Here is an 11,819-nt window from a genome sequence, read left to right as displayed (position 1 = left end):
TATTTCCCCCGTCATTGCCTCTCAAAAAGAACTAAATTCACCTCAACTTGGAAAATTAGCGGACGAATTAATGCCCTTATAAAATAACATGAAAGGAACAGCAACAGCATTCACCACTCAACAGCAGCAGCACACAGAAAGGAATAAAAACGTCCGTATACCGATCGGAATAAAACCCTATTTCCCAGAACAAAAAAATAAAATATGCAGAGCTCACCTCTACTTTGCTGAGCAGGCAAGAACCTGCAAACCGTGGTGTAAATGGCCAAAGAAACAGAACATCAAAATGTTACCAAGCTCGCGTCCACCCACACCACCACCAACAGCCTCGGAAAACAAGTAGCGCGAACCGGGTCAGTCCCCTTGAGTTCGCTGCTACTACAAATCAAAGCAAGATTAGGGACAACAATTTTACAATTTATAGTTGTAGTAAAAAAAAAAAATCGTGCAAACCTTTTACCACTGGCAACGCCCGCTTCAGAGAGTGAAAGAAGAAGAAGAAGAGAATGGCCACTGCGTCTATTTATAGACTAGAGATCATGGGAAGAGTATGCAAATAACTTTGGACGGTTTTGTCCTATAAAAAGCCTGTATTTGGGAGAGAGGGTGTCTTTTTTGTTTGGCAGAAGCAATTGCTGTCAGAAGTGCATTCATTGGACTGCAGGATTGAAGAGTGAAGATTGAGTTGTGGAGTCATTGTATTTAACCACAAGCTATTTCGGCCAAGAAAAGATCATGGAATCTGGGATGTTGAGATTGGGAAAAGATGTGATACCACCTTTTAGTGGAGAAGGAATTGCTGGTCAGCTTTAATACATTCAAAATCAAAGTGCAACCTGTTCACCACTAACGATTATATCTCCAGTTTACCCAAATTAAAATGAACATCTCTTGCCTTGATGAAGCACCCTGTTTTGACAAACTTCTGGAATTCATCCTTATCCAGAATCTGAAATGAAATAACTACTTCAGATCCCTAACCACTCCAGGACGTATCTCCCTCCCGTCGCGATCCTCTACCTATACAAAAAACAAGTACGTTCTAAGAGGGAATACTCCTGCTACATCTGGGGTGGAGCTCCAAAACATACCCTTTCCTGTCCTGGCATTTACTTAATAGTTAACCCTTATCCTAGCCTTCATAAATGGTGACCCTCAAAGTAAAGAAAATAAAATTCCGTTATAAAAAAAAATAGTAGCCAAGCAAACTGATTAAGCTATCATATATATATATATATATATATATATATATATATATATATATATATATATATATATATACTGTTCTTTTTCCCCTCTTTTCTTTTTCCTCCTCCGTTTTCTCTTTCCCTAACCTCATCCTCACCTCCCTTCACCTCCTTCCTCTCAACCTCACCATCTTACTCTCCCCACTCTACCCTTCTTTGTGTTTGCTTCCCCATTCTTATCACGTTTACATTATTGCATCCCTCTCGCCTTCAAATCACTGCTGCCCTCCTCTCGCATCTATTCATTATCTTTAATTAATTTAACATTTTTCAGAGCTTATTTCTGATTATGAATTAATCATGTGTCTAACTTATGCCATAGAACGCATATAAACAAATCAGATTTTTGTGGTAGTATTTCAGGATAGTGTTTATTCTGTCCCAGATGATCTACTCGCAGGTAAAACCTCCTGCTGTCAGAGGGCGAATATATTTCATTTCTATCGCAGCATTTGTTCAATTGTTAGAAAGTTAGATTCCGATTATAAAATGAATTCTTAACTTTGTGAGGCATATGGACAAATGCAGATTTTGGAATAGAATTAAATTGCTGTCTGTTGTCTGTGCAGAAGGTTTTAAATATATATTAGCTTATATTATTTATGATATATGATTATATATGATTATATTATATGATGAATTACATTGCACCACAGAATTATTACCAATTAAATTTGTTTTTTGTAAATAGATGTGGGTCTTATATTTGAGGATTGTAGAATAAACAACTTAGCATACTACCTACATATACTTTCTAGTGGTGATTAATTCCTATTGTCATTTCCCAAAGCAAGTTAGTTATCACAAGAACGTGTTAACTCAAAATATTCCTAATCTTTGACAAGTGTTATAAACTGGCAAATAAACACTCTTAATGCTATATATTATGACCGTACGCCTCTAGCAATTTTGTCATTTCGTATGCATTTTGGTGAGAATTAGAGTCGTACATCTTAGGAAAACCTGTCGGTAAACGAAAATATAATACGCTACAGGTGATGTACATGAAAGATTTGTTCTCTAGGTAAACGCATAAGAAATGCAAGTGTCACATGATATGTCAAAGAAATATTTTACGTGGTTAAGGATAGAATAGTTTCCAGGCAGTCTGAATTGGAAACGAGACAGACAAGATGTCTGGCCGGCTGCGTCTCTCAGTTCCTATCCTTAAAACAACAAAGAAAAACTGATTAAGACGTAATTACTTAATTAAATATTTATTTGTTTTCCTCCAATAAATAATTTCTCTTTATGTAAAAAATTTGAAAACCAGCAAATCTTCATTGTTTCACTACATGCGTAATTTTATTTTGTTCAGTTTAGTTAAATTGATGGTCAGGGGACAACAACCACAAGGATATCACGGCAAGTCAGGAACAATAATTACATCGACTAAAAATCAAAGAACTTTAAGGCGAAAACTCAAGTGAGAAAGAACTATGCATTTATTAAAATTACTTACCTGTGGATATTATTCACAATCTTAAATAAAGAACATTTACTGATTGAAAATAACTATTATATTTTTATAAATTTTTTGATATAAACATGTTTTGTTATGAAATTTCGTTTTCTTCAATTTTTCATCATAAAAATTCTGTTTATGTTCTGTTTAAGCACTTAGTAATTGGTGACCGCAATATGCATTAATGTTTGATTTATTTCCTTTATAATAAATATGCACGTCACAATGTATTCTTCTCCAACTAATCTAGCAATGGTTGTTGTAAAAATATTCATTGGAAAAAAGAAACAAGCTTTTAGAAGTACACCTCACACAAAGTATTTTCATCTGATAATAATAGATACATTTATTCTAAGTAGAAAGATTCGTTCACATAAATATAAAACAGCCCCACAAAATATAACGACTACACAACTTACTATCTACATCGAGGTTGTAAATAGCTAATCAGTTTATAATTGTTGAATAGCTTTTGTAGAAGTACGGAAATTGAGGAATAAAGCTGCATTATCTGGAAAACTCTTTCCTTTCAAAATCATGGTGTGTGTTCTCTATAGGCTTCAGTTGTTGGTCCGATTCTTCTGAAGGCATCACATGATTTTAACTTGGCAGAATACATGGGTCGGTTGCCATTACCTTTGAAAGTGTAGTGGCATCTGACTCGCCTGTTTGCGCCTATACACCGTCCTTAGATCATCTACATCAGAGTTACCTTCTCCTAGATGTGTTTACTAAGATAAAAGGTGCATCTCTATCAATGAATTAATGCAACACCAGATACCAACCTGAACAATTTTTTATGACACGACGCAGTTTTTTTTATGTGTTGGGTGCAAGTACTTCCAATGTATTAACTGGGCTTTTATGGTTGACAGTTGCCTCATCAATGACAGATGGGGGCATCTAGATTTAGATGCTGCTGCTACAGATGCTATAAAATTGATGTTTTGACAGACGTTCAATACTTAATGCCTTCATCTAATTTCTCATAGAGATAGAAAATTAATAACAACAGATGCAAGACATTCACAAAATGTCAACCAATATAGAAGACATTACAAAAATATTTTCAGTTTTTCTTATTTGTACCTATTTACTATGCCTCCCCACGGGACAGAGTTAGACACCAGGGTCGTTTTTTAACGTGGAGAAAAGGTACAAAAATAAAAATTGTCTCAGTCGTGAAGGATTTCTCCTCCACCGAAAGAGAACAAGAAATAGAAGTGCAGCATCTGAAGAACAGATGGTATTTATTTGCTCCCCCACCGAGCAAATTAGGCACAAGGCCAATTTTTAATGTGAGGAGTGAAGGGAGGGGGAAGGGAAAAAGGGGACCAGCTCCCGAGAGGTGGGAAATGGGAGCTGGTTAAAGGTCAGGCATGTGGGGTTGCCCCCACATCTGGTCTTTGCTAGTCATAGCTAGTCATAGCTTGCAGTATCTGTCGGAACAGATACTACACTTTGATCTTGTCCCGAAGGCCCAGAGCAAAAACAGAAACTTACTTGGTTTTATGGGTGATAGTCATGAAAGCAATGCATTTCTATGCAAATGAGACACGCGAATAAAAATAGAAAAAGGAATGCTATTACGTAGTCGTGTACAAGTCAACTTGAAAGAGTGGTGAGTTAAGGAGCTGGAAGTTATGGCAGCAGAGTGTTAAGTTTTGATGGAAGTTTTGACAGCAGAGTGTCAAGTTTTTGATTTGGAGGTTTTGCCAACAGAGTGTCAAGTTTTTGATTTGGAGGTTTTTACAGCAGAGTGTCAAGTTTTTGATTTGGAGGTTTTGCCAACAGAGTGTCGAATTTACCTGATAAACTGTTAGTTTAACCATTTACTTTAGTTAGTTTGAAGAGATCCTTTATTTTATTCTGATATGAATTCAATGTATGCATAGTTATTATCCCAGTGATCGCTTAATTGCCCAAGTTTGATCTTGACATTGTTTAAATATATTTCTTCAGATTTTTCATAACGTAAGTTAGTATATTTCATATACTTTTGTTTTTTTTGTGTCATATTCTTACAAAGTTCTCAGAAATTAAGGGGCTCCCTACATAAATATTTGCTTTTAATGTTCTTTTGTCTTCTGTATGTTTTTGCATATGACGCAACACATGTTCCTTCTATGCAAAGAACCACAAACTTCACCAGAATGTGGTTTTCGATATATTTACACATTCAATATTCAACATTTATACAGATTGTCATGTTGATATATTTACACATTTAATATTCAACATTTTACAGATCATCATGTTGATATATTTACACGTTCAATATTCAACATTTTACAGATCATCATGTTGATATATTTACTCATTCAATATAAAAAATTTTAAAAATCATCATGTCGATATATTTACACATTCAATATTCAACATTTTACAGATCATCATGTTGATATATTTACACATTCAATATTCAAAATTTTACAGATCATCATGTCGATATATTTATACATTCAATATTCAACATTTTACAGATCATCATGTTGATATATTAATACATTCAATATTCAACATTTTACCGATCATCATGTCGATATATTTACACATTCAATATTCAACATTTTACAAATCATCATGTCGATATATTTACACATTACATATTCAACATTTTACAGATCATCATGTTGATATATTTACACATTCAATATTCAAGATTTTACAGATCATCATGTTGATATATTTACACATTCAATATTCAACATTTTACGGATCATCATGTTGATATATTTACACATTCAATATTCAACATTTTACAGATAATCATGTCGATATATTTACACATTAAATATTCAACATTTTACAGATCATCATGTTGATATATTTACACATTCAATATTCAACATTTTACAGATAATCATGTCGATATATTTACACATTCAATATTCAACATTTTACAGATCATCATGTTGATATATTTACACATTCAATATTAAACATTTTACAAATCATGTTGATATATTTACACATTCAATATTCAACATTTTACAAATCATCATGTTAATATATTTACACATTCAATATTCAACATTTTACAGATCATCATGTTGATATATTTACAAATTCAATATTCAACATTTTACAGATCATCATGTTGATATATTTACACATTCAATATTCAACATTTTACAGATAATCATGTCGATATATTTACACATTCCATATTCAACATTTTACAGATCATCATTTTGATATATTTACACATTAAATATTCAACATTTTACAGATAATCATGTCGATATATTTACACATTCAATATTCAACATTTTACAGATTTTAATGTCGATATATTTACACATTCAATATTCAACATTTTACAGATCATCATGTTGATATATTTACAAATTCAATATTCAACATTTTACAGATCATCATGTTGATATATTTACACATTCAATATTCAACAATTTACAGATCATCATGTTTATATATTTACACATTCAATATTCACCATTTTACAGATCATCATGTTGATATATTTACACATTCAATATTCAAGATTTTACAGATCATCATGTTGATATATTTACACATTCAATATTCAACATTTTACAGATAATCATGTTGATATATTTATACATTCAATATTCAACATTTTACAAATCATCATGTTGATATATTTATGCATTCAATATTCAACATTTTACAGATCATCATGTCGATATATTTACACATTCAATATTCAACATTTTACAAATCATGTTGATATATTTACACATTCAATATTCAACATTTTACAGATCATCATGTTGATATATTTACACATTCAATATTCAACATTTTACAGATAATCATGTCGATATATTTACACATTCAATATTCAACATTTTACAGATTTTAATGTCGATATATTTACACATTCAATATTCAACATTTTACAGATCATCATGTTGATATATTTACACATTCAATATTCAACATTTTACAGATAATCATGTTGATATATTTACACAATCAATATTCAACATTTTACAAATAATCATGTTGATATATTTACACATTCAATATTCTACATTTTACAAATCCTAGTGTCGATATATTTACACATTCAATATTACACATTTTACAGATCATCATCTTGATGTATTTACACATTCAATATTCAACATTTTACAAATCATGTTGATATATTATCACATTCAATATTCAACATTTTACAAATCATCATGTTAATATATTTACACATTCAATATTCAACATTTTACAGATCATCATGTTGATATATTTACAAATTCAATATTCAACATTTTACAAATAATCATGTCGATATATTTACACATTCAATATTCAACATTTTACAGATCATCATGTTGATATATTTACACATTCAATATTCAACATTTTACAGATCATCATGTTGATATATTTACACATTCAATATTCAACATTTTACAGATAATCATGTTGATATATTTATACATTCAATATTCAACATTTTACAAATCATCATGTTGATATATTTATGCATTCAATATTCAACATTTTACAGATCATCATGTCGATATATTTACACATTCAATATTCAACATTTTACAAATCATGTTGATATATTTACACATTCAATATTCAACATTTTACAGATCATCATGTTGATATATTTACACATTCAATATTCAACATTTTACAGATAATCATGTCGATATATTTACACATTCAATATTCAACATTTTACAGATTTTAATGTCGATATATTTACACATTCAATATTCAACATTTTACAGATCATCATGTTGATATATTTACACATTCAATATTCAACATTTTACAGATCATCATGTTGATATATTTACACAATCAATATTCAACATTTTACAAATAATCATGTTGATATATTTACACATTCAATATTCTACATTTTACAAATCATAGTGTCGATATATTTACACATTCAATATTACACATTTTACAGATCATCATGTTGATATATTTACACATTCAATATTCAACATTTTACAAATCATGTTGATATATTATCACATTCAATATTCAACATTTTACAAATCATCATGTTAATATATTTACACATTCAATATTCAACATTTTACAGATCATCATGTTGATATATTTACAAATTCAATATTCAACATTTTACAGATAATCATGTCGATATATTTACACATTCAATATTCAACATTTTACAGATCATCATGTTGATATATTTACACATTCAATATTCAACATTTTACAGATCATCATGTTGATATATTTACACATTCAATATTCAACATTTTACAGATCACCATGTTGATATATTTACACATTCAATATTCAACATTTTACAGATCATCATGTTGACATATTTACACATTCAGTATTCAAGATTTTACAGATCATCATGTTGATATATTTACACATTCAATATTCAACATTTTACAGATCATCATGTTGATATATTTATGCATTCAATATTCAACATTTTAAAGATCATCATGTTGATATATTTACACATTCAATATTCAACATTTTACAGATAATCATGTCGATATATTTACACATTCCATATTCAACATTTTACAGATCATCATGTTGATATATTTACACATTCAATATTCAACATTTTACAGATCATCATGTTGATATATTTACACATTCAATATTCAAGATTTTACAGATCATCATGTTGATATATTTACACATTCAATATATAACATTTTACAGATCATCATGTTGATATATTTATACATTCAATATTCAACATTATACAGATCATCATGTTGATATAATTACACAGTCAATATTCAACATTTTACAAATCATCATGTTGATATATTTATGCATTCAATATTCAACATTTAACCGATCATCATGTTGATATATTTATACATTCAATATTCAACATTTTACAGATCATCATGTTGATATATTTATACATTCAATATTCAACATTTTACAGATCATCATGTCGATATATTTACACATTCAATATTTAACATTTTACAAATCGTCATGTCGATATATTTACAAATTCAATATTACACATTTAACAGATCATCATGTTGATATATTTACACATTCAATATTCAACATTTTACAGATCATCATGTTGATATATTTACACATTCAATATTCGACATTTTACAAATCATCATGTCGATATATTTACACATTCAATATTCAACATTTTACAGATCATCATGTTGATATATTTACACATTCAATATTACACATTTTACAGATCATCATGTTGATATATTTACACATTCAATATTCAACATTTTACAGATCATCATGTTGATATATTTACACATTCAATATTCTACATTTTACAAATCATCATGTTGATATATTTATGCATTCAATATTAAACATTTTACAAATCATCATGTTAATATATTTACACATTCAATATTCAACATTTTACAAATCATCATGTTGATATATTTACACATTCAATATTAAACATTTTACAGATCATCATGTTGATATATTTACACATTCAATATTCAACATTTTACAGATCATCATGTTGATATATTTACACATTCAATATTCAACATTCTACAGATCATCATGTTGAAATATTTACACATTCATTATTAAACCTTTTACAGATAATCATGTCGATATATTTACACATTCAATATTCAACATTTTACAGATCATCATGTTGATATATTTACACATTCAATATTAAATATTTTACAAATCATGTTGATATATTTACACATTCAATATTCAACATTTTACAAATCATCATGTTAATATATTTACACATTCAATATTCAACATTTTACAGATCATCATGTTGATATATTTACAAATTCAATATTCAACATTTTACAGATCATCATGTTGATATATTTACACATTCAATATTCAACATTTTACAGATCATCATGTTGATATATTTACACATTCAATATTCAACATTTTACAGATCATCATGTTGATATATTTACACATTCAATATTCAACATTTTACAGATCACCATGTTGATACATTTACACATTCAATATTCAACATTTTACAGATCATAATGTTGACATATTTACACATTCAGTATTCAAGATTTGACAGATCATCATGTTGATATATTTACACATTCAATATTCAACATTTTACAGATCATCATGTTGATATATTTACACATTCAATATTCAACATTTTACAGATCATCATGTTGATATATTTATGCATTCAATATTAAACATTTAACAGATCATCATGTTGATATATTTACACATTCAATATTCAACATTTTACAGATCATCATGTCGATATATTTACACATTCAATATTCAACATTTTACAGATCATCATGTTGATATATTTACACATTCAATATTCAACATTTTTCAGATAATCATGTCGATATATTTACACATTCAATATTCAACATTTTACAGATTTTAATGTCGATATATTTACACATTCAATATTCAACATTTTACAGATCATCATGTTGATATATTTATACATTCAATATTCAACATTTTACAAATCATCATGTTGATATATTTATGCATTCAATATTCAACATTTTACAGATCATCATGTCGATATATTTACACATTCAATATTCAACATTTTACAAATCATGTTGATATATTTACACATTCAATATTCAACATTTTACAGATAATCATGTTGATATATTTACACATTCAATATTCAACATTTTACAGATAATCATGTCGATATATTTACACATTCAATATTCAACATTTTACAGATTTTAAGGTCGATATATTTACACATTCAATATTCAACATTTTACAGATCATCATGTTGATATATTTATACATTCAATATTCAACATTTTACAGATCATCATGTTGATATATTTACACATTCAATATTCAACATTTTTCAAATCATCATGTTGATATATTTACACATTCAATATTTAACATTTTACAAATCATCATGTTGATATATTTACACATTCAATATTACACATTTTACAGATCATCATGTTGATATATTTACACATTCAATATTACACATTTTACAGATAATCATGTCGATATATTTACACATTCAATATTCAACATTTTACAGATCATCATGTTGATATATTTACACATTCAATATTCAAGATTTTACAGATCATCATGTTGATATATTTACACATTCAATATTCAACATTTTACAGATCATCATGTTGATATATTTATACATTCAATATTCAACATTATACAGATCATCATGTTGATATATTTACACAGTCAACATTCAACATTTTACAAATCATCATGTTGATATATTAATGCATTCAATATTCAACATTTTACCGATCATCATGTTGATATATTTACACATTCAATATTCAACATTTTACAAATCATCATGTTGATATATTTACACATTCAATATTCAACATTTTACAAATCATCATGTTGATATATTTACACATTCAATATTTAACATTGTACAGATCAGCATGTCAATATATTTACACATTCAATATTTAACATTTTACGGATCATCATGTCGATATATTTACACATTCAATATACAACATTTTACAAATCATTATGTTGATATATTTACACATTCAATATTTAACAGTTTACAGATCATCATGTTGATATATTTACACATTCAATATTTAACATTTTACAGATCATCATGTTGATATATTTACACATTCAATATTCAACATTTTACAAATCATCATGTTGATATATTTACACATTCAATATTCAACATTTTACAAATCATCATGTTGATATATTTACAATTCAATATTCAACATTTTACAAATCATCATGTTGATATATTTACACATTCAATATTTAACATTTTACAGATCATCATGTCAATATATTTACACATTCAATATTTAACATTTTACAGATCATCATGTCGATATATTTACACATTCAATATTCAACATTTTACAAATCATTATGTTGATATATTTACACATTCAATATTCAACATTTTACAAATCATCATGTTGATATATTTACACATTCAATATTTAACATTTTACAGATCATCATGTCAATATATTTACACATTCAATATTCAACATTTTACAGATCATCATGTCGATATATTTACACATTCAATATTAAACATTTTACAAATCATTATGTTGATATATTTACACATTCAATATTCAACATTTTACAGATAATCATGTCGATATATT

The sequence above is a fragment of the Euprymna scolopes genome, chromosome 46, assembly GCF_053919585.1.
Source record: "Euprymna scolopes isolate OS-2025 chromosome 46, ASM5391958v1, whole genome shotgun sequence".
NCBI classification, from domain to species: Eukaryota; Metazoa; Mollusca; class Cephalopoda; order Sepiida; family Sepiolidae; genus Euprymna; species Euprymna scolopes.
This window is presented reverse-complemented; position numbering follows the sequence as displayed.